Genomic DNA, 15,452 nt, shown 5'->3' on the forward strand with positions numbered 1-15,452 from the left:
ACATCTCAAAGTACAGCTCATTCCAACAATGTGCTGTATGTCTGCTCAAAGTCACTACTAAATACTGTTCTCCATTATCCCTCTATTTCTATTTGAGAACTTTTAAGAACCTCCACACAATAAAGTATCCATAGAGATTGTCTTTAGGATTACGTTTTCCATTGATTAAGGTTGTAAGGCAATACATTTCCTTCCTTTGAGATGAGAAATTCTAGAATTTAATGACTAAAGAAATCTGAGTAACTTATTTTAGAGAAGTGTTATGTGCCTTATCTAAGCATAAAACTATATTTATCATTAATTAGAATAAGCAAATACTTCATTATAAGAGCATATGAGTTACTCTGTGTTTTTATATGTACTATTTTAATTCTGAACAAAACCATGAGTTGTGATTTCTTTATGATTTTCAGTGTTTATCAACTAGAAATGGTGAAAATCATTTTTGTTTATATTTAAACAGCTGGTAAATGGTGAGTCCATGGCTTGGCTGTTCTGAACCTCTTTGTACATCCAACCCTCTGTTCTTTAGAACAGCAGGAGTGTTTTATGACACAATGCAATTTTTTCAATGGTTGAATTCTGAAACAAATCACTTTAAATACTAAAATCAGTAAATTTGTAGAGATAATTAAAATAAAACTTATCAGGTAGAGAATATTTAATTACTTAAATGTTTCAATTAAGTGAATAAGATTCTCAGTGTAAATTTCAGTGAGTTTACAATCAGTGATGCAGGGTGAAAGTTCCTATCTGCAATGATATCCTGAGGAACCGAATCTTCTGCATTTGATCCTGAGCTCAGTAAGAAACTAGGGAGAGCTAACGGTCACCTCTCCCTCAACTCAACATTTCTCAGTGCAGACCCAGGACAACATAGTCCTGGAAGATGTTGTGACAAAAGCAGCACAGAAACTCAGACAGCTTGTCAACATGTCATTTGAGGAGGGACTCCATGACAGAAATTTTCCACTAATTAATTTGTTTATTCAATTTACACCCCAATCACAGCCCTCCTCTCCTCACAACCGCCTCCCCTTTCCTTTGCCTATGAGAAGGGAAAGATCGACCCCTGCTACCAACCCACCTTGGCCCCTTAGGTCTCCCCTGTACTAGGCATATCCTTTCCTTCTGAGGCCAAACAAGCAGCCCAGTTAGAAGAACAGCATCCACAGACAGACAACAGAGTCAGAGGAAGCCTGTCTCCAAGTGTTGGGAAGACAAAGATGCATATCTGCTACATATACACACGGGCCCTACGTCCTGCCCATATATGTTCTTTGGTTGGTGGTTCAAGCAATGAGCCCACAAACATCCAGGTTAGTTGACATTGTTGGTCTTCTTATGGAGTCCCTATCCACTCCCAGTTCCTCAATCCTTCCTCCAACTATTCCAGAAGACTTTCCCAGCATGAACTAATGATTTACTGTGAATTGTGTATTCCTTTCAGTCAGCTTCTGGGTACCACTAATAGTCTTAGGGATTGGTTTTTGTCCATGGGATGGGTCTCAAGATGAGCCAGTTCCCTAGTTGGCTATTTCCTCAGTCTGTACTCCATCCTTGTCTCTGCACTTCTGGTAGGCAGCACACATTTTTGGTGGAAGATTTTGTTGGTGGGTTAATTATATTTATCCCTCCACTGGAAGTCCTGCCTGCATGCCAGATTTTTTAATAGTCTTTATCTACTGTGAGAAGGAGCATCTTTCATGAGAAGTGAGAGCTGTACAAACTAAATATTTAAATATAGTTAAAAATTATGCTGGTTGAGGAAAAGAACAGCAGTCAATTCTCCTCTGGGATCAATGACGTCACCAGCCACAAAGGCTTGGCTAGGTTTACAGTAAGGGCATTTGTTTCTGCCTATTGAGCATGGCTAATCTAACTAAGCACCTTGGCCTTGAATAATTTCAAGTGAGCCAAAAAAAAAAACGTAACAAGCAATCCTAATAGAATACTTCTATACTTCTTTATGTGCTCTTCTGCCATATAACATATATAGTCAGATAGTCATAAGAATAATGATAATTAAAGCATTTACAAAACTCATATTCTGTATAACTGAAAAACGCTAGCTTTACAGTTAACTGAGGCAAAACAAAGACATGTGGTGCAATTTCTTCACATGTGTGTGCCCTGGTAAAATTTTGTATACATAACTTTAATCATAGTTTTATGTGTTCGGAGATAATATCAGCCACGCTAAGAGAACCTACTCAGATTTCTTTCTCCCTTTACTATTTTAACATAGGAGAAATAGCTTTTCAAAAGGTGTATTAAATATAATACATTTTCAATAAAATACTTGACTGCAATTATGTAAAGGGTTTTTATAGTGTATACTTTTGCTTATCCCGTAGTACGGTGTGTAATATACTTCTCAGGTTTCAGGTACAAAACACAAAAAATGAAGGGCCCAGTAGAAGTAAGTTTTGTCCCCATTACATGGTTTGCGGAATACATGGCCTGGGATATTATGAATGCCTGCACATGATGGTGTTGTCATTTACACCAAAGACCTGAGATCAGTAAATTAGATAAAAACTTGATAAAAATATCAAATGGAGCAGGGCGGTGGTGGCGCACGCCTTTAATCCCAGCACTTGGGAGGCAGAGGCAGGCAGATTTCTGAGTTTGAGGCCAGCCTGGTCTACAAAGTGAGTTCCAGGACAGCCAGGGCTACACAGAGAAACCCTGTCTTGAAAAACAAAACAGAAAATAAAAACAAAAAACAAAAACAAAAAACAAAAACAAAAACCAAAAACAAACAAACAAAAACTTTGGAATTAGCTATAACTACAGTATATGTAAAATGTAGAACCCTAAAACATCCAAGGAAAATGAAGTTTACAAAGCACTTAGATATTATCAGAAATGAAGCTTCTTTCTCATGGTCATAAAGTAATTGACCAGATAAGAAGTACTGTAATATCTTTGTGGTCTTACTTCTTTCCATTGGGTATATATGACCACTAATCAGTAGTAAACACAGGAGCTCAATAGCATCAGCATACCTATTCAAAAGGGGGAAAGTGTCTAACAAATGCTGTCTGGTAATGGGAGTGGTCTTATCTTTTGACATCACTGGAAACAATTTGAGAGTTTTTCATAGGGCAGCCCTACAAAGAAAATATTGAAAAATTGCATTTAATGCTCATGCTAGAGCAGAACAGAAGTTTTTGGTAAGCTGTCAGACACCAAGGCTTGGTCTCATCTTTACCAGGGACTAAGGAGAGTTATCAAAGGTTGTACTTGCATGTATAACATACTTCATCATGTTCTTTTATTATCATAAGTCTAATGATATGAAAATATGTGAAATAAGAAACATTCTGACTTAGCCCATGTGTCTAAAGCAGGATGTTATCAGAGCTTTTTATTGTCATACTCTGCGTATGGTCAAGATCTTCAGATTGACTACTTGTATAAATAAACAAAGTTAATGGATGGTTTTGAAGTCACTGGTAAACTTGTGGCCAGGATCCATAACAGGAAGAATGTTTAGAGGCGTCTCATTTATACACTGTTTATATTTTGCAAAGTTGAGAATCAGTGACTTCTCTTACACTGTAAAAATTTAAAATTCATCTCCATGGTACAAAGCATGTCTGAGAAGCAACATCATAGACTTTTATTCACTTAGATGAAATATAATCAAAGCAAAGCTTAATTAAAAATTCATGTGTATCATTTGACTCAATCTTAATTATTGCTGGAATGCAGAAGTCCAAGCTAGTTTTAACATATACCAGAAAACAGTCTTATTCAAAATGACCAAAAATATCTTTATATATAATCACTTTGTATATTATGTGTATCATTTTCTATGTATTTTAGCCTATTTACGTCTACAATTATATCTTTGACTTCTAGATCTATTAGTCTGTTGAGGCTAAATTTTTAAACATAAATGACATCAATGAGTCTCAAAATCATTAGCCAATTTCATCAGGGTGTTTAAATTTTATACAGCTGGTAGAAATTATGGGTATACAAGATAAGGTTTTAATAGAGAAGTTACACAGGAGATAATGTCAACTGATTCAACTTGTCAGAAATGTTAAGTGGCCTTCACACATCCCCCTGGCTGTAAAATGTCATTTCACACCCCTGCCAATCCATTTAGTAGTCAGTCAAGCAATGTATGTCACTTTTATCCCATTTACAGAGACCTGCAATAAAAAGTTAAACAGAAACTGAAGGTTAAATCAATATTTTTTCTTGTTGATATCTTTTATCTTCTTTTCGAAACTTACAGAATTTTTCATGTTCTAAGAGCCTTACAGATGAGACAAGGACGCTCCTTAAGTACACATTGTACCACACTAGAATATGAGTAAATTAAACAGCACTTCACTTTATTACTGACAGCGATGGCACCAAGCCCTCCAACTGACTCCTTGGAGAGGAATTTTTTACAGCCATGGTATTACACCATCTCTGGGACAATCTGTTTGCTACATAATAGTTAGCTACTATCCCTAATACCACAGGGTTATTTTCATCTCAGGGTAAAATGTTTTAATTGTTTAAATAAATTCTAATACCACTCCAAAGTCTGCCCTAGTTAAATTTTGCCTACTGTGTTCAGATCCCGAACCCTTACTTATCCCTGATGTATGCCTATCTAGTCAGTTTTCACTTTTTGAGCTCAAGACATGTAAAAAGGGTGCACAGTTTACTCTATTTTATTTATTTAATTTTTTATTGATATAAAATAAGCAATCCCTTCTCTTATTTGAAATCGCATACTCTTTCTCTCTTTTGGAATTTTTTAATTAAATTTATTATTTTGACAATTTCAATCCTGTATATAGTATGCTAGGATCATACTTACTTTTCCACTTCCTCTTACGCTTCTTTATTCCTTGCCAATCCTCCTGTCTCCATACAAGTTTCCACCTCACTTTCTTGTCTGTTTGATTCATTTTTGTTTTTATTTTGATACCTATTGAGTCATGCCAGTGTTGCTCCAGTGCCACACCTTGTGGGACAGTGGGCTGTGCACAGACAGCCTGGTCCCCAGTTGAGCAAAGGTCTGGAACCCCAGTGACCTGGTGGGTGGTGACTTCCACCTGCATGGGATAGAAGCTGTTCTACCATGCCTCCTGGACCCCTGACTCCTGTGGCAGCTACAGCCTCCCAGAGCACCCTGCAGAGTGGTATGTGGTCATCAGTCACATAGGAGTAGCACCAAGCCCTCCCATATGCAAATAAGATTTCCTCCAATGTTCTCAGACCCTTACCCACCCCAAAACTGTGTATAAGAATCCTATTCGGAAGGATTAAAGGTGTGTTAGAACTACTCTATCGTCGGAACCTTCTGTTTTAAGAGCTGTAACATATGGAAAGAGGTCTGCTCTACCAAAACACTCCTTGAAGCTCTGCCACACTCCTCTCTGCCACACTCCTCTCTGGCTAGTCTGTCTCTTGTCGCCTGGCCGACCAGACTCAGTGCAGGACAACACAAAGTAACCTGGAAGACACGGAGGTGGAGCCAACTGCAGCAGCAGAAGCAGCAGAAACAACTTCCCCTCGCTGCCCTCACTTGCTTCCCTTCTCTGGAACTCTCGCACCAGGCCGGTCGAGAGATCTCCATGGAAAGCCTCTGGGACACAGGCCCACAACACCTTACCAGACAGGCTGATAATGTAACATACAAGATCCACACTGGGTAAGGCTGCAGATACTTTCCTACCCTGCTGCCTCGATATGTCATCTGCCAGTTTAAAATCTATCTATCAAGGATACGTCTCCATCTCAGATCCAGCTTGAGTTCTCACGACCAACATGTGCGCTGTCTTCAATAAGCCCTCAGCATTAAGTTCTGGTGGACAGCCAACTTCTAGTTGTGAATGAATCCTGAAAGATGATAGACCTATAAATCCAGTGGATGTCTGACATGTTAAAAAAGGGACTGAATGTTCTTAACTTAAGTAATGGGCCATTTAAAATATTGCATGAGAAAAATGTAGATTTCGCCTTAGAACTCTGAAATAAATTTCTTCCTTACACATTCATTGTGTTTACAATAAAAGCAGTCTCTTATTTGTCTTACAGGTGCCTTCTTTCTCAATCGGCCTATGTATATCTTTAGCAAAGAAGTGTGATATGACTTCCTCTGCAGAGGAAGTATACAAATAATCTGCTTTCCCATCACTCCTTGCTGTTAATTCTAGTTGCAATTTGAAATCAAAGGTTGCCTTCATTCTGCTATTGCCTCCTTTTCTGTACACCACTTACTACATAACAAAAGTTTGTGTTTCGCTTTTCTTCCCTTTTATTGACAAAAGCTAATATATAGTAATATAGTAGGATTTTATCAAGTGTATTTGAATGGTTCAATGTTTATAGATTTCTATTCTCTCATTCCCTCTCTGTCTCTGTCTCTATCTCTGTCTGTGTGTGTGAATGTGTGTGTGTATGCACATGTATATTTATTATCACATGTGTGTGCATGCACTGTAAGGCATGCTCACAGATATGACTTAGATCCTTCCACATATACATGTAAACAGAATTGTGACAATAAGACATACATTTTTATGACCTTGTTGCCTTGGAATGTCAGTACCTGTTGGCCATTCTTAATAAATAGTTTCACTCATTTTTCTATATCCTTGCCACATACTCTCTCATGGTGTGAGTTTTACAGATCAAGTCAATACCCTCTTATTTTACTTTTAGACTTAATATCTATTTTAACATTTTCATAGGCTAAAACATTGTTTATATTATAATGATTCCAAGGAGAAAAGAGAAATAAGGAGTATAATGACATGCCACATAGTTTTCATCTACAGAGCAGGGATGGTTTGGAGGAAAGCACACAATATGAACTAACCAGTACTCCCCAGAGCTTGTGTCTCTAGTTGCATATGTAGCAGAGGATGGCCTAGTTGGCCATCATTGGGAGGAGAGGCCCTTGATCTTGCAAAGATCATTGCCCCAGTACACTGGAATGACAAGGCCAGGAAGCAGGAGTGGTTGGGTTGGGGAGCAGGGCCAGGGGAGGGTTTGGGGGTCTTTGGAGATAGCATTTTAAATATAAATGAAGAAGATATCTAATAAAAAATTTTTTAAAAAGAAAAAAGAAAAATGCACACAAAACCCACTCCAAGAAGAAGAAGGAAGAGGAGGAGGAGGAGGGTGGAGAAGGAGGAGGAGGAGGAAATTACGCTGAGATACACATCAACTATTGTGTTTATTTGCAGCAGTTTATTGCGAGAGCTATTCCGGATTCCAACACTAGAGAAAGGTTAACTAACATTCATAGTACAAATACTGAGGTTATGATAGCAAAGCAATTGATGGTTCAACAATCTCCACCTGAATTTACATCTGAATGCCAAAAGACATATTAAATATTAGATTCTAAGCATAATTGGTATTGCCAAATGTTCTATGAGAATTTCATAATAATCAGTGGGCTTTTTCTGAAGTCACAATTTCAATAATCAAAGCCACCACTTTTACCATTTAAATGTATATTTATTTTAGTAAATGCATATATGTTTAGCAAAAGTAAAGTTTGATATATTTTTTCAGTCATTCAACCTTACATTTTACAATTTTTATTGTAATATAATTAAGGTAATCAGGTCTTCTGTTTATAGGACATATAACAGGTGCAACATGTACCTGTTATGGTGTAAATATTTACCAATCCTTAAATCTTTTCTTGTTTTGTTTTGCTTAGTAACACTTATGTGTATACTTTTAATGTTATTGTCATGCTAACCCTTTTATATGCCAAGTTGATTCAACCACAATTTTTACCATCTGAGACTTGACTTCAGAAAACATTTTAATGATGGATAAATGTTAACTAATTCTTGATGAAATGTGCTTGCAAATATAAACATAGCTGGTTATATAAGTAAATGTAAATGAAATCTATTTTAGATATGCCTTACTGCATAAAAATGTTTTAAAGATAGGAATAGCAAAAGGTTTTGGAAATAGAATGAATGTACACATGAAAGAAATTTGGAACAAAATGAATAGAAAGTTGTACAGAACTAGACTTTATAAAAATATGCAGATTTATTATAAATTTAAAAATATGCTAATTACTCTGATGGAAAATTATAGAAAGATTGTATATATGTAAACAATCGTGGTAAAAAGAAAAGTTTAGAAAAATTGATGGAGAAAAATTACTTCTGGATAGTGTGGATATTCAAGGCATGATGGTTGTTTTTTTTAAAACCTTACTTTTTACTATTTGTAATGCTTAATATATATAATAATTATTGAGTATCAAATAAAAATATTAATTTTGAACCATTACATTTTAAACATTAAGAAAGCATCATTTAGAAAAATGTAATAATTAAACAGGCTAGATTGAGTAATTTTTCCCTGAATTTTGAAGGTTGTTATATATGTACTTAAATGGTATTTGTCCTCAGCTCAATTTGAAAATTACTTAAATAACCAAGTATTTGAATTTAAGTATTCGCTAAAAACTCAAGTGATGTTAATACTGTAATCAGCTTAGGTTACTTTTATCTAATCAAAATGATTCCTCCCTCCCATGATTCTTATCATTTCTAGCCTCCGATCTAGCACATGGCAGCAGAAAATAATCACTTAATTGTGTGTTTATTAATCTAGATGCTTCCTTTTTTCTCTGGATTCCATGATCAGGAGTCATTTCTTCTGAGTTGACATTTGGGTCTTATAAAAGTCCCTCACTAAAGTCAAAATTTTAGTTATTCCTTTAATAGCTTCAGAGACAAATTTCTACCCAATAGCTACTTATTAAACTCTGAAAGGGGTTGGTGGTTGCTTTATCAGGAACCATTTCTCATTTCTCTACTATTTTGAATCTTTGGTATAGATTGTGTCTTAGTGAGATGCTAATGACTGGTAGTAGACCTCTTTCAATTGTTCTATGAGTTTTGGAGGTGTTAAGAGAGTGGCTTTTATGTTAACACTGCCTTGCCACCTTATCCATACAGTTCTTTGGGTGATTTGGGAGCAGAATCACCTTTTACTTCATCATCCTGTCTATTCTAGTTCTCCTTGTTGCCACTGTCTGACCTTGGACTCATTACCACTGTTTTCCAAGGATCACTGAAGCATCTGTTTACAGTATAACTTGATCATCATAACTTGATTTTTTTTTGTTTTTTTGCTTGTTTGTTTGTTTTGTTTTGTTTGTTTGTTTGTTTGTTTGTTTTTCCAGACAGGATTTCTCTGTGTAGCCCTGGCTGTCCTGGAACTCACTTTGTAGGCCAGGCTGGCCTCGAACTCAGAAATCCGTCTGCCACTGCCTCCCAAGTGCTGGGATTAAAGGTGTGTGCCACCACGCCCGGCTTGAATTTTTCACTGTATATCTACAACCACAAATATTGCTGTAATCTTAATAATATTATCTTAAAAATATCTAAAAGTCTAATTTCAATTTGAGTCATATAATTTATGTTGGTTAATAGCAACAGATAGGAATTGTGTTATACAATTAATTTTTCAGTATAACTAGCTTTTCCCATTAATTTCTTGTCATTCACGATGCTAAATAGATAGGAAATTACATATATATATATACAGGCATATAAACACATACATGCACACATACACATACATGTATATAACAACAATTAATAAAAAAAAACAGGCCTTAAACATGAAAGAGAGCAAGAAGTGGTATATGGGGAGATTTGGAGGGAGAAAATGGAAGGGGTAAATGATATATTATAATCTCCAGAAACAAAAAATATTATTATGAAATTGTTTTATTATTTACATTCCAAAGGTTGTCCCTCCTGGTTTACCCTCTAAGAAGAGTTCTTCACCCCATTGCCCCTCCCCTTTGCCTCTGAGAGGGTGCTCTCCACCCCCCCCAACTATAACCCCTCATCCAACCACCCCCACCTCAAGTCCCACAACCTTCTTCCCTGAGGCATCAAGTCTCTGGCAGGATTAGGCTAATTCTCTTCCACTGAGGCCAGACAAGGCAGTCCTCTGCTACTTATATGCCTGGGGTTGGTGGGGGCAGGAGCAAAGACCAGCCCATGTATGTTCTTTCTTTTGTGACTTATTCTCTGGGAGCTCCCAGGGACTGGGTTAGTTGATACTCTTGGTCTTTCTGTGGGGTTGCCATCCCCTTCAGATGCTTCCTTGCTTCCCCTAACTCTTCCATAGTGGTTCCTGGAACTCAGTAAGATGGTTGGCTATAAGTATCTGCATCTGTCTCAGTCAACTGCCTCTCAGAGGACAGCCATGCTAGGTTCCTGACTGCAATCACAATATGACATCAGTAATAATGAAAGGGTTTAGTGTCCACCCATGGGATGGAGCACAAGTTGGACTGGTCACTCAGGGGGCTTTCCTTCAACCTCTGCTCCATTTTTTTCCTCATTTCCTTTAGACAGGAACAATTCTGGGTCAAATATTTGGAGGTATGTTGGTGACCACATCCCTCTACTTGGAGCCCTGTCTATCTAGTGGAGGGGGTCCCCTCAGGTTCCATCTCTCCATTGTTGGGCATTTCAGCTAAAGATAGCATAGAAGATATCAACACACTGGTTAAAGGAAATACAAAGTACAAAAGAAATAGTTTTTTTTTTTAAATACACCTAAATAATTTTATATTTGTCTTCCTGGTTCTAACTTCTATAGCAAAATCATATAGAATAGACATTTATTTTGAACCCAGGTCCTCTAGTAAAGCACTCAGAGAGGAGTAGCCCAAGAGAGTGCCTCATATAACCAGTGAATATGTCCAGATCAGACCCCATGGGCAATATCTCACATCACTTAAATCAATTGTTCAAGAGGTCAATTAGCTTAAAGCAGGAAGTAAAAGCTTTATTTTTTTTTTTTTGTCCCATCTCCCACTTTGTGAATCTCCCAGTACTCCTGGCATTAGATAGTCTCAAAGAGAATCAGTTTACTTCATTCTAAACACTTGCAGGTTGGTTTACCTTTGGTGGGCTGCAAGGAAGGGACAGTGTGGACATTTCTTTCCGGTTTTGCACATGCAACCAACATTGAAAAAGTCTAGGTAAGGCTTGAGGAAATAGTTTTGAAGTGTGATTTTGACAAGGACAGCACACAGATCTACAGTTTTCATCAGATTTCCCTATGCTTTGTACTAGGGCCAGATAGTATTTTTCTATAGTTGACCAAAAATGTATTTCTAAATTTATTTGAATTTATTTTACACTGAGATTATTTAACCTAAGTATTAAGACGTTAGCTGTTAATAACCTCAGCTATTATTTTGAGCCAACCAGACTCTGATAAAAAAATTTGTTCTTTGCTTTTCCTAAAGAGTTAGCTGAGGTATGGGGAGTGTTTTCAGTGGCCTTTGTAGTTACTCTTTCACCAATACTCATGAAAGAAGGTGCCTTCCCCTCTTTCTCTCTTCAACAGTTTCTCTAATAGAAACTGTACCTCTTCGGATAATCTGACTTCTCTTAAAGGCACCAACAAAAAAAAATCTATCTTCTGGTGGGTGACTCTGCCTCTAGAACACAGCAGTATAGAACAACATCTCCCCTAATGGTGCTCCTGCCTGCAATACAGAGTGGTGACTTCCTGAGATGACTAATTGTATTAGGCTTCATCTGTCCTAGTTTGGGTTTGTCTCCAGTCCTGAATGACAGTATAATGTTTGTTGCTTTAATTTCTCTTTCCAAGTGCTTCTGGATTACAGTGATCTTTGTTTATTTATATTTTGGCAAGAGAGACTCCTTCCCTTTCACATCTTATCCCAATGATTATCTCCTACAAATGGTCCCTCCTGTCCACACCTTACCATACACGGAAGCCCTTGATTCCCTGAATGTTGTGTTCTCCAATTTGATTGTAGCTCCTTGATGACTGAAACCTTATTTACCTTGATTATTGCTGTTATCCTTGGCCTCTGGAAAGACACATATTAAACCTATGATGCATCTTTCCTTTGTAAGTGAAAAAAATTACTAAAGACAATCCGGTAATAGCCTTCATAAAAACAACCTCATATTTCTTACTATAAGCTTATCAAAACTACTATGATGATCCAAACTTAATAATTTAGAAATATAATTTTAGAAAGATTGACTAGCTTGTAAAATGTAAATTATTTCAGAAATCATAATAGCATAACTTATTAAAAATTAATAAATTGAAGATAATGTATTTCAAAAGTATCATTTTGTTATTCCTAATGATATTTACAAGGTCATATAGCAAGCATTTCCCACATTTGTTTGCATATGTATTATCTTAGCTATCCAGGTCTGCAATTATGACTAGGATTACTCGTTTTTGAAAGCTGGATGAAGTGAATTTGAAATCAAGAATTGGGTTTTAACTCTATATTGTATGTGAAGTCTAAATCTGTTCTCTTGTCAACATTTAAGATGTTAGATATGAACTGAGGAGGGACCAGATTCTGGTGGTTCTTCTGGTCTCAGAGATGTGTGAGATGATTCCAGGAAAGATTATAGAGTGAAGCTTTGGTCTCTCTGGTGTTCGGTGGTCACAAGAAAAGACAGAGTGAATGACAGAGACTGAAAAGGACCAGCTACTGGAAAGCCGAATGTGCAAGGGAGCAGGAAGGAGCAATTCTGCAGAATGCAGAATGATGAGGCACTTTAAGATAAGATCAGAGCAGAAGATGGCAGCTTTGGTATAGTGAGGATCTTGAGAAGAGAAAATATTACTAATTGTGGTGAAGTAATGGATAAAGGGCTGGGATGTTTATAGGGCTGTAGTTCTGTTTTCTTCAAAGGCTTACCTTCTAGGACACAGAAGAGTATTTGACAAATGTTAATTTTATGCATCTGCATGAAGCTGAATATTGAGTAAAAAGGGTTTTTGTTTTTTTTTTTTTTTAACATTTTTACTGGTGTATGCTACTTTTCTTTTGGCAGCATGGACAAGTCCCCCTGTAGATATGCTGCTGCCTGAGTATTTTGTTCCCAGCAGAATGAAAAGGTTGTGGTGAAAATGGCATGGCAGTTGGTAAAGAGAAAGTCATTGTAGCATTCCCTGTTTCCTGTTAGAAGAGAAAGATTGACATTGCTTCATCAAGACACACTTCCAGCTGGGGCAGCTGAGATGTTTGTGTGATGTATCTGAGAATATAGATATCTAACTGTTCTTAACTCACTCTGTTCAGTGACTCTTCAGTTGTCTGTGATTTTAAGTAGAAAGGATCTCTTCACACTCCCTTAGTCAATAGCTATCTCTCTAAGCATTCCCACTTCTCTGTGACCTAAGTCTATTGAATTTCTAAAACTAGTTTCCTCAAAGGTAGGTACTTTCAGCTGTGTTTTAGTAGGAGGGTTTATCTATTGGCTCATTGACTGAAATAAAGTGTGGTTGGTGGGACACTGGCTTATAGTGAGCTTGCCTTTATATAAAGGGAAAGTAAAAAACTATCTTGAGGGAGTTAACACAGCTGAGATGAGATTCACAGACAATGAGTTCAGAGGGCTGTCAGTTTGATTCTATAGCTCAGAAAGGTTCCTTGTTTCAAGAACAGACCTTGTCAAAGGGGAAAGAGAACATGCTAGTGAAGGGGCAAGATAAATATCAGAGGAGTTACATGTAAATAGTTTCCGACATCTTGACTTGAGAAGTTTACTTCCTTTTTGAAAACTAATGGATAGAGTGGGACCCTAATTAGGGTTCCCTAAGAGTTCTCCAATAGGAGTCACAGGGAGTTGATCGAGATTGGCAGAAAGGAGCATAAATTGATTTGATCACTAAAAGGGCTTGCATTTGGGGCTGATTTTAAAGTGGAAAATGTTTCCCCAAAGAAAATATATATCACAGGAGAATGAGAGGAAGAGAAGATAAAGAAAATTGAATGTCCGTCACTGATCAATTATTCAGAATCAATTATGGTTTGCTAGGGAAAGCGAGCTGTGCCAAAGCCAAACCAAACTCAAGTAAGCACGAGGATTAATTACTCCCCTCCTTGCACAGGACTAGAGGGAAGAGATAGGATCTGCCAGTAAAATGTTATTGCTCTCTAGGAGCAGGACGTAATTATGAAACAAGGAGAGAGAAGAAGTCCCTTCTGCCAGGCCTTTGTTAGCAAAGAAGAGGATCTGAATTTAGCTTTTAAGAGAAAGATATCAGGGTATATAATTTCTTCCAACAAATGCTATCTGCATTAGAGTTCTCAAGAGAAGCAAAAATCAATGCATGCAATGGTATCCTCATCTGTATGCTTTTGTATCTAGTAGACTTGATCACAAAACTACTTAGAAAAAAATAAGTGTCTGGAATCTTGAGAGATACTTCAGTTGGTAAAATGCTTTCCAGGCTACCAGGAAACCCCGAGTTCTCTCCCCAGAACATACATTTTAAAAAGCCACATATGATGACACGTGTTTGTAATCTCAGTGCTGTATAGTCAGAGATGGATAAATGTCTGTGGTTCACTGGCCAGCCAGTGTAAACAATTCAGAGAGCTCCAACCAGTGAGATAACATGTCATAAAGAACAAAGTGCACTCATGTGCACCTACACATACATATGCATTTGCACATACAGTAACACATACACAGACACACAGACACACACACAAAGTAGCTGTGGTAAGCACATACAAATGTTATATTAATTTCCATCATGTTATACATTATTATCAATATAGAGATTATTTAAAGTATACAGGTAACTAAGCATACAGTATATGGTATATGTAGATGAAATTCATTTTGTATAGAATTTCATCATACACAGATTTTGACATCCTCTTGGGCTTCTAGAACCAATCTACCGTTATGTTGAGAACTACTTTATGTATATCTTTATGGAGGATATTTTGCATAATCTTCTTACTAAAGATTTAACTAATATATAAAACATTGTCGTACCACAAGGTGTAGTCTTTTGTTTGGACAAGCTGAATAACTTACTTTTACTAATCATATAATAAACCACCCATACTTGCTGTATCAGCTCAGGGTCTAGGTCTAGTGTTATGGATAAGAACTCTCACATTTTGATGAGTATTTTACATACTTTTAAAATCAAACTATGTACAGACACAGCTAAACAGGGCATAATTTTTGCTACTTTGATGTTGATGGGGAAACTGAATTAGCAAAAATATATTCTTTTAAGAATACCAGGAACAATTTCCACTGATCTAACAAGGAGTAAAAAGTATAACTCTTGAGTTGTATCTTATAACTTATATCTAACACCATAGATGTCTTACTAACAGGAAGTAAAATCATCACAACCCAACAATATGATAATATGACCACAAAATTAAAATTCGGTATTGATGTTAGGCAGGGGCATACGTTTTATTATTAAATTAGAATTATTCAATAGCTTTGCAAAAGTATTTTAATATATCTTGAAATATTTTCTCTAAGAGAACAAGCTAAGCTATGATAAACCATTTTAATCATAAGAAAAGCATTGATTTTTATTTCAGAGATCTACACTGACTATCATATCCGAAGTGAAAAGGATGTAAATGTTCATGG

At 36.7% G+C, this 15,452-nt stretch overlaps 1 protein-coding gene across 8 annotated transcripts in view; it reads left to right on the forward strand.

Moving 5' to 3' along the window:
* Positions 1–15,452, forward strand: part of Dgkb (diacylglycerol kinase, beta) — a 754,071-nt gene that overhangs the window by 489,832 nt on the left and 248,787 nt on the right. The gene's annotated exons all lie outside the window — the stretch shown is intronic.

Source organism: Mus musculus, chromosome 12 (assembly GCF_000001635.26).
Source record: "Mus musculus strain C57BL/6J chromosome 12, GRCm38.p6 C57BL/6J".
Lineage (NCBI taxonomy): Eukaryota > Metazoa > Chordata > Mammalia > Rodentia > Muridae > Mus > Mus musculus.